The 15,539-nt window shown below is 43.4% G+C and overlaps 1 protein-coding gene across 3 annotated transcripts in view; it reads left to right on the plus strand.

Moving 5' to 3' along the window:
* LOC123771537 (zinc finger protein 300-like) overlaps positions 1-15,539 on the plus strand; it is a 39,397-nt gene that overhangs the window by 17,327 nt on the left and 6,531 nt on the right. The gene's annotated exons all lie outside the window — the stretch shown is intronic.

Here is a 15,539-nt window from a genome sequence, read left to right on the forward strand (position 1 = left end):
CACCCACCCAACTGGGCGGCAGCTTTACAGTCATGTGCTCCACACCCACCCAACTGGGCGGCAGCTTAACAGTCATGTGCTCCACACCCACCCAACTGGACGGCAGCTTAACAGTCATGTGCTCCACACCCACCCAACTGGGCGGCAGCTTAACAGTCATGTGCTCCACACCCACCCAACTGGGCGGCAGCTTAACAGTCATGTGCTCTACACCCACCCAACTGGGCGGCAGCTTAACAGTCATGTGCTCCACACCCACCCAACTGGGCGGCAGCTTAACAGTCATGTGCTTCACACCCACCCAATTGGGCGACGGCTTTACAATCATTTGCATGAATTACTTACAGTAAGCAAATTTTAGATACTTCGCTAAGATTTTGGGCAGCACATCATTATAAATGAAGTACTTACACTTTTCTTGGACACCAATGATGGTGTTATCTCTGAATTCCACGATTTTTTTAAAATTCCAGTACTGTATATAATGACGCAAAGTATGCGAATAGTTCTGCAATAGTGATCCTATCCTGCGTCAAAATTTACATACATATCTACTTCTGTTTTGTGTATTAAAATTACTACATTTTTATGTTAATTTATTTCTGTAAATGATGATGATGATAAATTTCAATAAATGTAAGTAAGAACATAAGAACGGAAACTGGTCGCGTAAATGGAAATGGTTGGGTACATTTCCTTTCACCTACCTAATGCGAATATTCATGTGTCCGGACACTGGCGATGGTGTGGTATTGCCTATTTATTTGACCATATCTTTGCTTTCATTTAAGATATGTTTTCCTTGAAATGTATTTACATTATCGTCTACATCTGTCTTTATTCTGAAATAAAAACCTTTGACGTTACTTTGCATATATGTACATTAATTATAAAATTGATTGGCTTGTGTGCAGGCCTTCACACTCCCTGAGCGAGCCATCAAGTAACTATAAAAAGGCATATATCTTCACTTTCACTTCAGTTATATTTATACCAAAGTATTAATATGCAGCTTATATGTCTTTCTGATGACATAAAAAACTTCGTTTTTTTTCAATATCTAGATTCAATTAACATTGATTTTAAAAAGGTTATAGTTCCCATCGAAAGGGAGAGCGTCGGCCAAGAAGCCTTGTTTAAAATATGAATATTTTTCCTCTCTAATAAGGTATAATCTCTGTGATGCATTAGCACAAACTATTTTATATCTGCCTTTCTGATAACATATATAAATATAATCTTTATTTGTGAATATTTGTTAATTAAGCAATATATCAGAGAGCGTGTAGGGTTCGGTGTTCTATGAACGAAAAGGACTGGAGTAGTTTAAATAGCGAACGCATACCAACGAATAACGCTAGTATCTATATAACAAATTTATTGTCATGTGGAATTGATTTAACTTCCAGACACTTTTTTTTAATAAATATTAAATATTTTGTGGCTGTTTATGAAAATATTATAAATACACATTCTACTTGTTAATATTACCAATTAAATTTGCGACAATTTGAGCCATGAAATACGACGACTGGATCACTGTGTACAGGAGGCTGATATGGCAGCAAACACTCTCCAGGCGACCATATATCTTGGATAAGTCGCTCCACAAAATTGTCGCTTGGACCGTCGACTTCCTATGGCGTCACCTCTCACATATTTACGTCTCATTTCGTTATGAAATTAGATTATATCAGAGTAAAAATAGGTTTGATCATGTTCTACGTGTAGCACCAACATTATAGTAAGTAAATATACCATATTTCTTCATTACTTACGTAATACTAGGACGATTTGTGTAGTTTTGGGCCGATTTGGGTAATTCTATGGACCCCTGTAGGGTAGGAGTGTGGACGTTTTGGACACGAGAAGAGTCGTCGAAGCTCGTTTTCAGTTTTTTAAAACCATATATATTGTTATATTAGGATGTATTAGCTTAAGTTAGGCAGTATTGGGCATCATTGGTTTATGTTGGTTTGGGTTAGTTTGGGTTAGTTTAGATTGGGTTGAGCTAGGTTAGGTTGGCTTGAACTAGGTTAGGTTAATTATAGGTTTAAAAAATCATTGGCGAATTATCTTGTGTATGATATGCATGTATCCTGGTACCATTTCGGATAATGTTGGTTTAGTACACAAAAACCAGTTTGTTCACAGACAATTTTGTATTCAGGAACTCTTTTTATATATCAAATCAAATCAAATGTTTATTTAGGTAAGGTACATACATACAAGAGATTTTACAAAGAGTGATGGATTTATAGATAGGGCTAGTACATACAATGCCTAAAGCCACTATTACGCAAAGTGTTTCGGGCATGAAAAACTTAAATGACTAAAGCTTAATACTAATTGAGCATAAAGAATAAAATGAGTTGAGAACAAATAAAAAAAAAGAGATAAAAAAGGGGGGAACATGGCTGAAAAAGCAGCACAAATACAATTCTGTCGACAAACAGCGCCATTTAAAAAAAAAAACAGACATTGGTTGACAATAGAGGAGTAAGGTAGGTTACAGGGAATTTATTAGGTATAGCTTCGTTTTTATCTTAAACTGGTTGAGAGAGGTACAGTCTTTAACATGGTTGGGAAGGTCATTCCACATTCTGGGTCCCTTGATTTGTAGAGCATTTCTAGTTTGATTAAGTCATACTCTAGGAATATCAAAACTGTATTTATTTCTGGTGTGGTGCTCATGGGTTCTGTTACAACCTTCTGAAGCTTTTGAGGTCAGGATTGGCATTACAGTTCAGCGTTTTATATATGTATAATACACATGAGAGAATGTGCAGTGACTTAATATCTAACATATTCAGAGATTTGAGTAGGGGTACCGAGAGATGTCTGGGGCCAGAGTTGGATATTGTCCTAATAGCAGCTTTGTGTTGAGTAATTAGAGGACGTAAATGATTTTGGGTAGTAGAACCCCAAGCACAAATACCATAGTTGAGATATGGATAGATGAGGGAGTAATAGAGAGTCACCAGGGCAGGGCGGGGTACATAATATCTGATCTTAGAAAGAATGCCAACAGTTTTTGAAACTTTTTCTCCCCGGAGCTATCCATGGCTGATATGGATACCCTAACTATTTTGCATCAGTCGATGTAGGTGGAGTTCTAGGCCTACCGGGGACCACGAGCCAGAACCTGGCCCCCTCAGAGAGGCATGGGGAGCAATGGCCCATAGAAATGCACATGTGATTTGGAGCATTCTATATCTGCCATCGACCGGGACAGGCACCCAGAAAGGTAAGCGCCACAAAACAAACCCCTATTCTGGTTAAACAACAAAAATCGACAAACGAGTGGACAGAACTCCCCCAGGAAAACGAACTAACAAGCATGACGTCACACGAGCCGCGCCGCATGTCTGCGCAGCTCCCCCCTCCCCGGGAGGGGGAAGGGGAAGCCCCAGACCCCCGCGCCGGCGATCCCCACCCCAGTTCCTCGGCTGATGGGATCATGCACGGTCATGTGGCTCCAGCTCCAGTCTTGTCTCAGTGCTGTGACTTGTTTGCAGTGCTGCTCTTACGGTGGTCGTGTGAGCTGGGAGTAGTATTCTCAGGTACTCGGGCTGCATGTGCTTAGGGTCACCTTCCCTGAGTGCCCTGTAAGTACCGCCCTTGGGGCTTGGGGTTGCCTTCCACAAGTCACCTTGGGTCTACCTCTGTTGGCTTTTCGCTGCTTGGCGTTTGGCCGCCCTGAGGGTTTGGGGATTTCACTCCCTTGTTTACCTTGGGGTAAGTTGTAGTTATCGCACTGGTGGGGCGCAGGATACTGCGTAGCTAGTTTTCACCTATGACAGCGGCCGGCTCTGTTCCCTCTGGGTACGTAGTCCACTTGTGTGGTTTTTCTTTTATATTTGTTTTTACCTGGTAGGGGGGTCTGCCTTGTTCCCCTCCCCTTATATTAGGGTCGTTTGTGTGGTGCTTCGCCCTCACGGGTGGACACGTCCTGTGGGTTCAGCTTTAGCAGTTTGCTTGGTAGTTGGGGCGCCGGTTAGCAGTGCCCTGCCTGGGATAACCCTTAGCAGACCCAGTCTAGGGGCCCCTGGGAAACCCCCCGGGGGCTCTCGGGTCCGGAAGTGGAGACCCTTGCGTCCCCTCTCGCTTTGTGCGAGTTGAGGGTTGCTCTGTCCCTTTGTCTCAGGGTGACTCTCCTTGTTTTTGCCTCCGTCATGCTGCCTGTTGGGTCAGTGACACATTCGACCCTTGAGTCCTGCGAGCTTTGTTGCTTGTTCATGACTCCATTCACCCAGTCTGCTGATGAATTCCCGTGGGTGCAGGCAGCTCACGCGTTGCAACGAGGTAGGGTAGGATGTTGCAACGTGCTCTGGTTTATCGCTTCCCCGGACGCCCCGATGCTGCCCCGCTTGTGTAGGGACCCAGACTTAGGGGTTTTGGTCGCTTCGGCCTTGGTTCTTCCACGCCCCCCTTGTTTTTCCCCCTCCTGCTTCCGGCCCCTACGCATCTGCAGGCTTCGGGGTCGGGTCGGGGTTAGAGGTTCTGAGACTTGGGCAGTTTCGGGGGTTGCCCCGTCCGGGGTAGCTGCGGAGGCATTCGAGTCTGTTCCTCCGGCCGATGCTCCGGGGTCTGACCAGTGGGCCCCTTCTCTTTCAGCTCTCTCGGCTGCCCCGGCTTTTTCTTGTGGGGCCGGGGCTTGGGAGGTCGACTCGGCCCCGGGGCTTGGTGCAGAGGCTCCTGGGGTTGGGGAGGAGCGGCCTTGGGGGCCATGGGCTCCATTGCGCCCCGCCTGGATTTCAGTCCTTCTGAGCGGGGCTTACTGTTGCGAGGAGTGGGGTTTTCTTTCCCCCCTCTGCGTACGATTTGGGCTTGGGTTATGCTCCTTCCCGGGTTCGGTTCCGTGTCCCTGTGGTTTCTTCGGTTCCGTCTTCAGGAGGTTTTCGGCTAACCGCATCCCTTCGCCTGTGGTGCGGTTGGCCTTTGCGGCTTACCTCCTGCGTGTCCCGGAGTGTGCCTCCTTGTAGCCGGTTGGGCTCCTTCTCGCCTTGTTGGGCTACTTCTCGCTTTATTGGGCTCCTTCTCACCTGGTTGGGCTCCTTCTCGCCTGGTTGAGCTCCTTCTCGCCTAGTTGGGCTCCTTCTCGCCTGGTTGGGCTCCTTCTCGCCTGGTTGGGCTCCTTCTTGCCTTGTTGGGCTACTTCTCGCTTTATTGGGCTACTTCTCGCTTTATTGGGCTACTTCGCGCCTGGTTGGGCTACTTCGCGCCTGGTTGGGCTACTTCGCGCCTGGTTGGGCTACTTCGCGCCTGGTTGGGCTACTTCGCGCCTGGTTGGGCTACTTCTCGCCTTGTTGGGCTACTTCCTTTCGCGTCCTGCGCATGCGCCGTGGGAGTTTGTTTTGGTTCCGGGCGGTGTGCATACGTGTTCTGCTTCCATTTCTCTTGGGGGGGCTTCGCCTCTCGCTCTTTTCTTAATCCAATCCGTGCCCCGATTGATTGATGAAGATTAAGCCACCCAAAAGGTGACACGGGCATGAATAGCCCGTAAGTGGTGGCCCTTTTGAGCCATTACCAGTATCAAGAGCTGATACTGGAGATCAGTGGAGGTGGGAATGCACCCTGCATGACGGGAGATGTCTCCCTTATTAATGTATTAAGATGAAGATGAAGCCACCCAAAAGGTGGCAGTGGCATGAATAGCCCGTACATGGTGGCCCCTTTTGAGCCATCACCAGTATCAATAGATGATACTGGAGATCTGTGGAGGTGCGACAACACCCTGCATGACGGGAGATGTCTCCCGGACCAAATGGTGATCCGTGCCCCGTTGCTTTGGGGGTATTCTGGAGTGCCGCTGTGGGGAAATCATGAGGTTTTTCCCTGCGTTCTCGGGTGGGGAGCCTCCTTCCCTGCTCCCCTCCTCTCCAGCATGGGTGCACTGGCCGCCTCCGGCGGATACGGACTCGAACGCTTGCATCATGGCTCTTCAGTGCCTATGTTCTGCAGGTGAGTTGGAGCGGTTTTGGCGTCTCCTTCGTCCTGACGCTGTTTTTGTTTTTGGGAGTAGGAATGGGTGTACATACGTCCTTGAGAACGTGGACCGTATCACCCGAGGTGCCTACTGCAGGGCTATTAGCCCATACTGGGCAGCTCTTGTTCTCTCCACCTGATTCCTTCCTCGGTTCACGGGTGTCTGCGGGTGGCCTCTTGTCCCTTCCGAGGCGGTTCCTGCCTGTACTCCTCCTGCCCCTCTCCTATGCTTGTCTAACCTTGCTTGAGTTCGGGGTCCCGCCTCCACCTTGTTCCGCAGTGCAACGGTGGGGGTGCCTGTTTGGTAGTACGTTTTCCTGTGTCGGAGGTTTTGTGTTCGCCTCCTTGTGCTTGCAGGTTGGGTTCTGGCTCTTTGTTTCCGCCTCTCCCCTGTCGTTTGCCTGTCGGGCAGATTCTGTGCTTCTTGGGCACTCTCATCTCTGCTCTTGGGGCTGTGTATGGGGTCAGCCCATGTTGGGCTGCCTACTGTGTTCCTTTGATTGCCTGTTACACTGCACACGTTTCTTCTACCGTCCCTGTGGCTCAGTTGGGTGCTCGGTTTCCGTCTGTGTCCCCTTGTGTGCCACTCGTGTACGATTTATCTATCTTCTCTGTCGCTTCCTCTGGGAGTGTGGTGACGTTTTGCTGCGGTTTTGGTACTACAGCTGCGTGTCTGGGTTGGTTGTGGCGTTATGTTCGGCCCTTCCGTGCTCCCTCTGGGGCTCTCCTCCTTGACGGTCTTGCTGTGCCGGGCCTGGTTTTTCCATGTTCCTTGGATTCTCTCTCTTGTCCCGCCTCATTGTGCTGGCTGGGGATGAGCTTGGGGTCTTCGTCTCGCTCCTCCCCTATCCTCCGGTTTCGGTTCCAGAGCCTAGTGGGCTCCCTTCCTTCGTGTTTTTCACGGCTGCCCCAGGGTTTTTCTTGACGCTGGGGCTTTGAGGGGACAGCTCGGCCCCGGGGCCTGCAGGGTGGGTTCCCGGGGCTGGGGTGGGGCTCACATGAGGGGCCTCAGGCCCCGTTGGTCCCCGCCAGGGTGTAACCCTCTGGGAGGGACTTGCAGTTTTGTGGTGTGGGGTTTTCCGTTCCCCCTCTCCGCACGTGCTTTGTGGGCGTCGGCCCCTCCCTGGGCTAGGTTCCTTGTCCATTGTGCCCGTTTTCTGGTGCGTCTGTCGTCATTCGGTTGGGCTTCCCTCCGGGCCTTTCTAGGGCTTGTGGGTCCTCTTCCCGGCAGCTTCTGGGTGTTGGCCTTTTTGTTCTTTTGTGAATATCTCTTCTCTTCACACTGTCTCGGCGCTACTAGTTTTCCTGGGAGCGATTTTGCTCCTCTTAATGAGTCTTTTCGCTCCTGTCCTTCTGCGGGATGTTGGTGCAGGGCGGCTCCTTATGTGAGTTCCTTCCCTGTCAGCTGCACTTGTGGAGGTGGACTTGCACACTTGTGGCATTTTCGTTTTGGTCCTGCGTTTTCTTTTCCCTCCTGGGGCTGTCATAGGGTTGGCTTGCGGAGGTTGTAGAGGCGCTTGGGGCCGTTCCTGGGTCTGGCACCTTGGTTTCTGCTGCTAGCCTTTGGTATCGATATTCCTTCTGCGCCGTTTCGCAGGTTGTATCTTGCGTTGTTACACCTCCGGCCTGCTTATGCACTGCCTGTGTCGTCCTGGTCTTTAGACAGGGTGCTCTCCTGTTTTTCTTCTTCTTGGTTGTGGCTCCTTGGGGTCAGGTTTGCTTTGCCTCGGTTTTCTTTTTGTGTTGGCATTCGCCTCTGGGGGTCGTGTGTAGAGCTTCTTGCTCTTCTCAGGCGCAGTGTTTTTGGCTCCTATGGTCGTGATCGTAGGTTTCTTCGTCTGCGGCCGTTCTCCCTTTTTTCTGGCGATTGCTATACATTGGGTTGTTGTCTCGACTTCGTGTTGAGGAGTGATTCACCGACCGCCTCCCGGGTATGTCCCCTTGTTTTCTTAGGTAGTCTTTGGTGAGGTAGCTCCGGGAAGCCGTAGGGGCTCCCCCCAGAAAACCAGCGTTGAATGTAATGAAACGCCATTTTTTGGGTGAGTCCCGGAGGCTCCCTGGCACCCTCCCGCCCTCCGGTCGGCGGGGTTTTTTCGCGGTTTTGATATCCAGCCTCAGAACTGGGGCGGGGATCGCCGGTGCAGGGGTCTGGGGCTCCCCCTTCCCCCTACCGGGGAGGGGGGAGCTGCGCAGACATGCGACGCGGCTCGTGTGACGTCATGCTTGTTAATTCGTTTTCCTGGGGGAGTTCTGTCCACTCGTTTGTCGATTTTTGTTGTTTAACCAGAATAGGGGTTTGTTTTGTGGCGCTTACCTTTCTGGGTGCCTGTCCCGGTCGATGGCAGATATAGAATGCTCCAAATCACATGTGCATTTCTATGGGCCATTGCTCCCCGTGCCTCTCTGAGGGGGCCAGGTTCTGGCTCGTGGTCCCCGGTAGGCCTAGAACTCCACCCACATCGACTGATGCAAAATAGTTAGGGTATCCATATCAGCCATGGATAGCTCCGGGGAGCCTCCGGGACTCACCCAGAAAATGGCGTTTCATTACATTCAACGCTGGTTTTTTTATATATTTAGAATGTGTCCCTGGAAATTCAGCTTGTAGTCAATGAGAATGCCAAGGAATTTGCCATCTAATTTGTTACAAATTTGGGTATTGTTTATTTTGAGATTTATTTGATTAGAGGATTTATTGCCAAACAGAATATAGAAAGTTTTGTCAATGTTAAGGGTGAGTTTGTTGGCAGTTAGCCAAAGATGGACTTTATTTAGCTCAGTATTTACTGTGGCATTTAGAGCAAGGGGATGAGGACTGGAGTAAATGAAGGTTGTGTCGTCAGCAAATAGAATTGGTTTGAGGTGTTGGGAGGCATTTGGAAGGTCATTATGTAGATGAGAAAGAGGAGAGGGCCAAGTATGCTGCCCTGAGGAACACCAATGTTGATGGGTAGGGTGGGAGAAATTGAATTATTCACAGAAACATACTGGAGCCTGTCAGTAAGGTAGGATTTGAGGTATTGCAGGGAGTGGCCTCTGACTCCATAATGATGTAATTTAAGAAGAAAGTTTTGGTGGTTGACAGTGTCAAAAGCCTTACGCAGGTCCACAAATAACCCAACAGGGAACTCATTTTTATCAAGAGCTGTATGAATCAAGTTAAGCATACTAATAAGTGCATCGTTAGTGCTTTTTTTGGGTCTGAAGCCATATTGGCAAGAGCTAAGCATATTGTGTTTGGCTAGATAAGAGTAAAGCTGTTTGTAGATTAGTTTTTCAAAAATTTTTGACAAGTTAGGTAGGATTGATATAGGTCTGTAGTTGTTAACATCTGTGAGATCACCACATTTGTGTACAGGGGTAACTCTCGCTTTTTTTAGGATATCTGGAAAGGTTTGGAGTTCAAGTGACTTGTTGAAGAGCAATGCAATAGCAGGGGCTAAAGTTCTGGAGGCTTTTTTGTAAATTAAAGTTGGTATCTCCTCAAGGGCACTAGACTTGGTTTTAAGGGAAAGGATTATCTCATTGACGTCAGTGGAATTAATAGGCTTTAGGTACAGAGACTGTGAATAGTTACCTGTAAGATAGTCCTTAACATCAGTACTGGAAGATGGAATATCCTTTGCAAGGGATGACCCAATGGAAGAGAAGAACCTATTGAACTCAATAGCAGAATCTGAGGCTGAAAGCTGACCATCGTTATTGGACAGGAGTGTTGGTTTGTTATTTAAAATCTTCTTTGATCCCAATATTTGTGAAATTGTGCCAAAAGTTTTTTTAATGTTGCTCTTTATTTGCGTAAATTTATCTTCGTAGTATTTAGTTTTGGCTCGTCTAATTATTTTAGATAGCAATAACGAGTAATTCTTTGAGAATTCTTTGGAGACAATTCCTAACCTATACTTCTTCTCAAGGTCATGTTTTTTATTAATGGATTTAAGTATTCCCTTTGTAAGCCAAGGATTGTTAAGCCTTTTGGTTGTGACTTGTTTTGTAAGCATAGGACAGTGAGTGTTATAAAGGCTAAGAGTCTTTTGAAGAAAAGATTGCACTGCTAGGTTGATGTCCCCTATGTTACCTAACTCCGACTCCCAGTTGACATTATCAGCAGCAGTTATAAAATTGTCTATAGCAGTTTCATTGTGCAGTCTAAAACTTAACTCCCTTGACTCTAGAGGTGGTTTGCTAATGTTAGTTAAGAGAAATGTGGGGTAATGGTCTGTAGTGCTATCGGTGATTATACCTGAAGTAAGCGGAGAGGTTATGTTTGTCCAGATGTGATCTAGAGTTGTGGCAGTACTATCAGTGATTCTAGTAGGTCTAGTGATTAAGGGTATGAGGAAGCAGGAATTCATACAGTTGAGGAAGCTAACAGCAGTATGGTGTTCAGGCTCGCAGAGGTCAATATTAAAGTCCCCTGTGATAGTTAGATGGTTTTTGTTCAGTCTGTTATCGAGTATTAGATTTCTAAGGTTTGAGTTGAATTCGGACACATCAGTGTTAGGAATTCTATAGACTGCACCCACAGACAGGACAGACTCGGCACCCTTGACTCTGAAGCTGGCGAAGATATACTCCCCACAGCAGTCTCTAGTTCTAATTACTTTTAAGCATGTTAGTTCTTGGTGGTAGTAAAGAGCAGTGCCACCACCTCTCTGAATTTGACGACAGTTGTGAATTGCCGAGTAGTTAAGCATGTTAAAGAGTTGAGTGGTATCCTCTTTCAACCATGTTTCAGTATGTATAATAAAAGAGAATTTGTTGTCAATAGGCACTAACATCATCGAAGTGTTTACCTAGGGATCTAACGTTCAAGTTGATTACAGAGATATTGTGATTATGTGTTAATACATTGTTTACATCATGTGCTGCAAAATATCTGCAATTTAGATCATTAAAGTGATGATTGTCATAGTGGATAAGAGGTTTAGTTCTGGGTCTATACTTGTCTGCATAAAAAAGCTGGTTGTTGGAAAACAAGGCAATAATGGCAAATTACAAAGTAGAATTAAGCTATAAAAGGGGAAAAAATTTATAAACAATACTATACAAAACAAACACAAAATGAACAACAAAAGAAAAAAATGAGGTAGCTTACAAGGGTACAATGGAGTAAGGGAGTACTCGTGTTCTGTCTTGTGTTTGAATTTAATACTCATTCAATACCCATTGTTGAAAGTTCGTTTTCACCTCATCCACCTCACCCAAATGTAGATATAAAACTCGAAGATGTGTAAGCTCTATTCAGTTTCAGTTGTGTGTTTGTAAACTAAAGTCTTTGAAAATGTAATAAGTTTTACGAAACACGCTCAAGTGTCGCATCAGACTAGAAATAAAAATGAATTTTGGAGAATTGATCTTTGAATTACCATCAACAGTGAAAAGAAACGTAAGAAAGATAGAGAAATAGAGAAAATTTGTGTTAGAATTACAGTATTAATCTTACTTTTTTGGTCATATTTAATAATATATGTCTACAGGAAAGACTGCTACCAAAATATATATATATATATATATATATATATATATATATATATATATATATATATATATATATATATATATATATATATATATAATATGTCGTACCTAGTAGCCAGAACGCACTTCTCAGCCTACTATGCAAGGCTTGATTTGCCTAATAAGCCAAGTTTTCCTGAATTAATATATTTTCTCAATTTTTTTTTTTATTTTAGTTAAAATTAACGTAGATATATGACCGAACCTAACCAACTCTACCTAACCTAACCTATCTTTATAGGTTAGGTTAGGTAGCCGAAAAAGTTAGGTTAGGTTAGGTTAGGTAGGTTAGGTAGTCGAAAAATAAATAATTCATCAATTACTGTGGAAGTGAAGAAGGAAATAATAGCAAAGCACGAGTGTGGTGTGCGTGTGGTTGATCTCATCAGGGAGTATGGCAGGACCTCATCAACGATTTGTACCATTCTGAAGAGGAAGGAACAATTTAAGACGCTTGAGGTGGCTAAAGAAGTTACCAAGGTTAACAAGAAACGTCCACAAATCCTAGAAGAGGTTGAAAAGCTACTGCTAGTCTGGATGAATGAAAGGCAATTGCATGGCGATAGTGTCTCTGAAGCTCTTGTCTGTGCAAAGGCCAAGAAGTTGTATGTGGACCTTGTCAGGAAGACACCAGGTGCGTCGTCTGAAGAGGAGGAGATATTTAAGGCAAGCCGTGGATGGTTTGAGAAATTTAGGAAGAGAAGCGGTATCCACAGTGTTGTGCGACATGGGGAGGCTGCCAGCTCTGATAAAGCTGCTACTGAGAAATTTGTACCAGAGTTCCAGGAATTTGTTGCTGAAAAGGAGTTCTTGCCCCAACAAGTTTTTAATTGTGACGAGACTGGCCTGTTTTGGAAGAAAATGACGAAGAGGACCTACATCACACAGGAGGAACAATCTTTGCCTGGCCACAAACCGATGAAGGATCGGCTTACTCTCGTCCTTTGCGCCAATGCAAGTGGCGATTGCAAGGTCAAGTCGCTGCTAGTCTACCACTCAGAAAATCCACGCGTGTTCAAGGCATGTAAAGTGTATAAGGCGCGACTGAATGTGATGTGGAGGTCCAATAAGAAATCCTGGGTCACGTGGATATTCTTCACTGAATGGATCAATGATGTTTTTGGCCCCTCAGTGAGGAAATATCTTGAAGAGAAACAGTTGCCACTCAAGGCCTTGCTTGTGCTTGATAATGCTCCTGCACATCCTCCACAGATGCGAGATGAATTGTATCCCGAAAATCAGTTCATCACCATCAAGTTCCTTCCTCCCAATACCACTCCACTCCTCCAACCTATGGACCAGAAAGTCATTGCAAACTTTAAGAAACTCTACATGAAGGCCTTGTTGGAGAGGTGTGTTGATGTGACCGACAATACAGGGCTGACCCTCAAAGAATTCTGGAAGAACCACTTCAATATCCTGGGTGCCTTACGTTTGATCGATAAGGCCTGGGAAGGAGTGACAAGGAGGACCCTTAACTCTGCATGGCGTAACCTGTGGCCTGAGGGTGTCCCTGAGCGAGACTTTGAAGGTTTCGGTCCTGCACCTGCATCTGCACCTTTGGAAGACCCGGAAGTGCATCTAGTGGATGATATTGTTGCTCTGGGGCAAACTTTGGGTCTGGAGTTGGATGCTGCTGATGTGCAGGAGTTAGTGGAGGAGCACAGTGAGGAACTGACCACTGAGGAACTCCTGGAACTTCAGAAGGAGATTAATCAAGAGGAGGCACAAGAGTTCTCATCAGGGGAGGAGGAGGTACGGGAGGATGCTGCTGCCTCTTCAAGTGAGATCAGGGAAGTGTTAGGAATGTTTGAAAAGGTGACCGCATTCTTAGAAAAACATCACCCTGATCAAGCAGTGTGAACATGTCACCCGATGTGTGAACATGTTTAATGACAATTTGCTGTCTCGTTTTAGGGACATCCTAAAACAAAGACAAAAGCAATTGTCAATAGAAAAGTTCTTTCCAAAAGTAGAGAAACGAAGAGCCAGTGATAGTGAACCACAACCCGGTCCCAGTGGGGTGAAAATCCCAAGAAGAGAGAGCCCGCCTGACTCAGAGGTGGATTCTCCTTCCACACCATAACCCCTCTCCTCCTTCCCACCTCCCCATCGTCTCCCTCAAGCCAGCAACGACTCTTCATAAGGTAAAGTAAATGTTAAAACAGTACAACAAAACATTTATAATTACATGTGCAGTATTATATTGACATTAAAAAATGTCTTACAAGTATGGATGTTTTTGGGAGTGGAACGGATTAAATTTATTTCCTTTATTTTAAAAGGGGAAATTTGTTTCCAAAGACGAGTTTTCCAGGTAACGAGCTCGGTGCCAGAACGGATTAAACTCGTTAATAGAGGTTCCACTGTATATATATAATCTAGATAGATTATATATAGATTATATATATATATATATATATATATATATATATATATATATATATATATATATATATATATATATATATATATATATATGTAGATTATATATATATATAAGATTATATATATATATATATATATATATAATATATATATATATATATATAGATTATATATATATATATATATATATATATATATATATATATATATATATATATATATATATGTCGTACCTAATAGCCAGAACGCACTTCTCAGCCTACTATTCAAGGCCCGATTTGCCTAATAAGCCAAGTTTTCATGAATTAATGTTTTTTCGTCTACCTAACCTACCTAACCTAACCTAACCTAGCTTTTTTTGGCTACCTAACCTAACCTTACCTATAAATATAGGTTAGGTTAGGTTAGGTAGGGTTGGTTAGGTTCGGTCATATATCTACGTTAATTTTAACTCGAATAAAAAAAAATTGACCTCATACATAGAGAAAAGGGTTGCTTTATCATTTCATAAGAAAAAAATTATAGTAAATATATTAATTCAGGAAAACTTGGCTTATTAGGCAAATCGGGCCTTGAATAGTAGGCTGAGAAGTGAGTTCTGGCTACTAGGTACGACATATATATATATATATATATATATATATATATATATATATATATATTGGTGTATACTGGCAGCAGGTTTTCTTTCAAACATGTTTCATTGAATATGACCGCATATTCTGTATTTATTATTTTCTGGTTTAGGGCTTCTATCCCTCTAACTATTTTCTTAGCATCAGGGCTTAATTGGAATAGGAGTTCTCCAAAACTCATTTTCGTACTTTTAAGGTGAAGAAAAGAAGTGATTTACTATAGAGTGTATTACACTTATTTGTATAATTTGCACGACGTTTCGAACCTCCATGGTTCATTCTCAAGTGAACATATATATCTATATATATATATATATATATATATATATATATATATATATATATATATATATATATATATATATATATAGATTATATATATATATATATATATATATATAGATTATATATATATATATATATATATATATATATATATATATATATATATATATATAGATTATATATATATATATATATATATATATATATATATATATATATATATATATATATATATATATATATATTATATATATATACAGTGGAGCCTCTATTAACGAGTTTAATCCGTTCTGGCACCGAGCTCGTTACCTGGAAAACTCGTCTTTGGAAACAAATTTCCCCATTTAAAATAAAGGAAATAAATTTATATGTTTATATATATAAATTTATAAATGAAGGCATGTATATATATATATATATATATATATATATATATATATATATATATATATATATATATATATATATATATATATATATATATATATATATATATATATACATGCCTTCATGCAAGAACAAAACATAATAAACAATACACTGTACATCAATGTGAGTATTCCTTGAATAGGAATATGTAACAGAGCTGACAGGGTTTCCCCCAGAATACCAGAGTTGAATGTAATGAAACTCCATTTTCTGGTGATTCACGGAGGTTCCCCGTCATCCATCCCTCCTTCCCTCCGGTCAGCAGCGTTTTTCGCTTATTTTGATATCCACCAT

Source organism: Procambarus clarkii, chromosome 76 (assembly GCF_040958095.1).
Source record: "Procambarus clarkii isolate CNS0578487 chromosome 76, FALCON_Pclarkii_2.0, whole genome shotgun sequence".
Classification (NCBI taxonomy): Eukaryota; Metazoa; Arthropoda; class Malacostraca; order Decapoda; family Cambaridae; genus Procambarus; species Procambarus clarkii.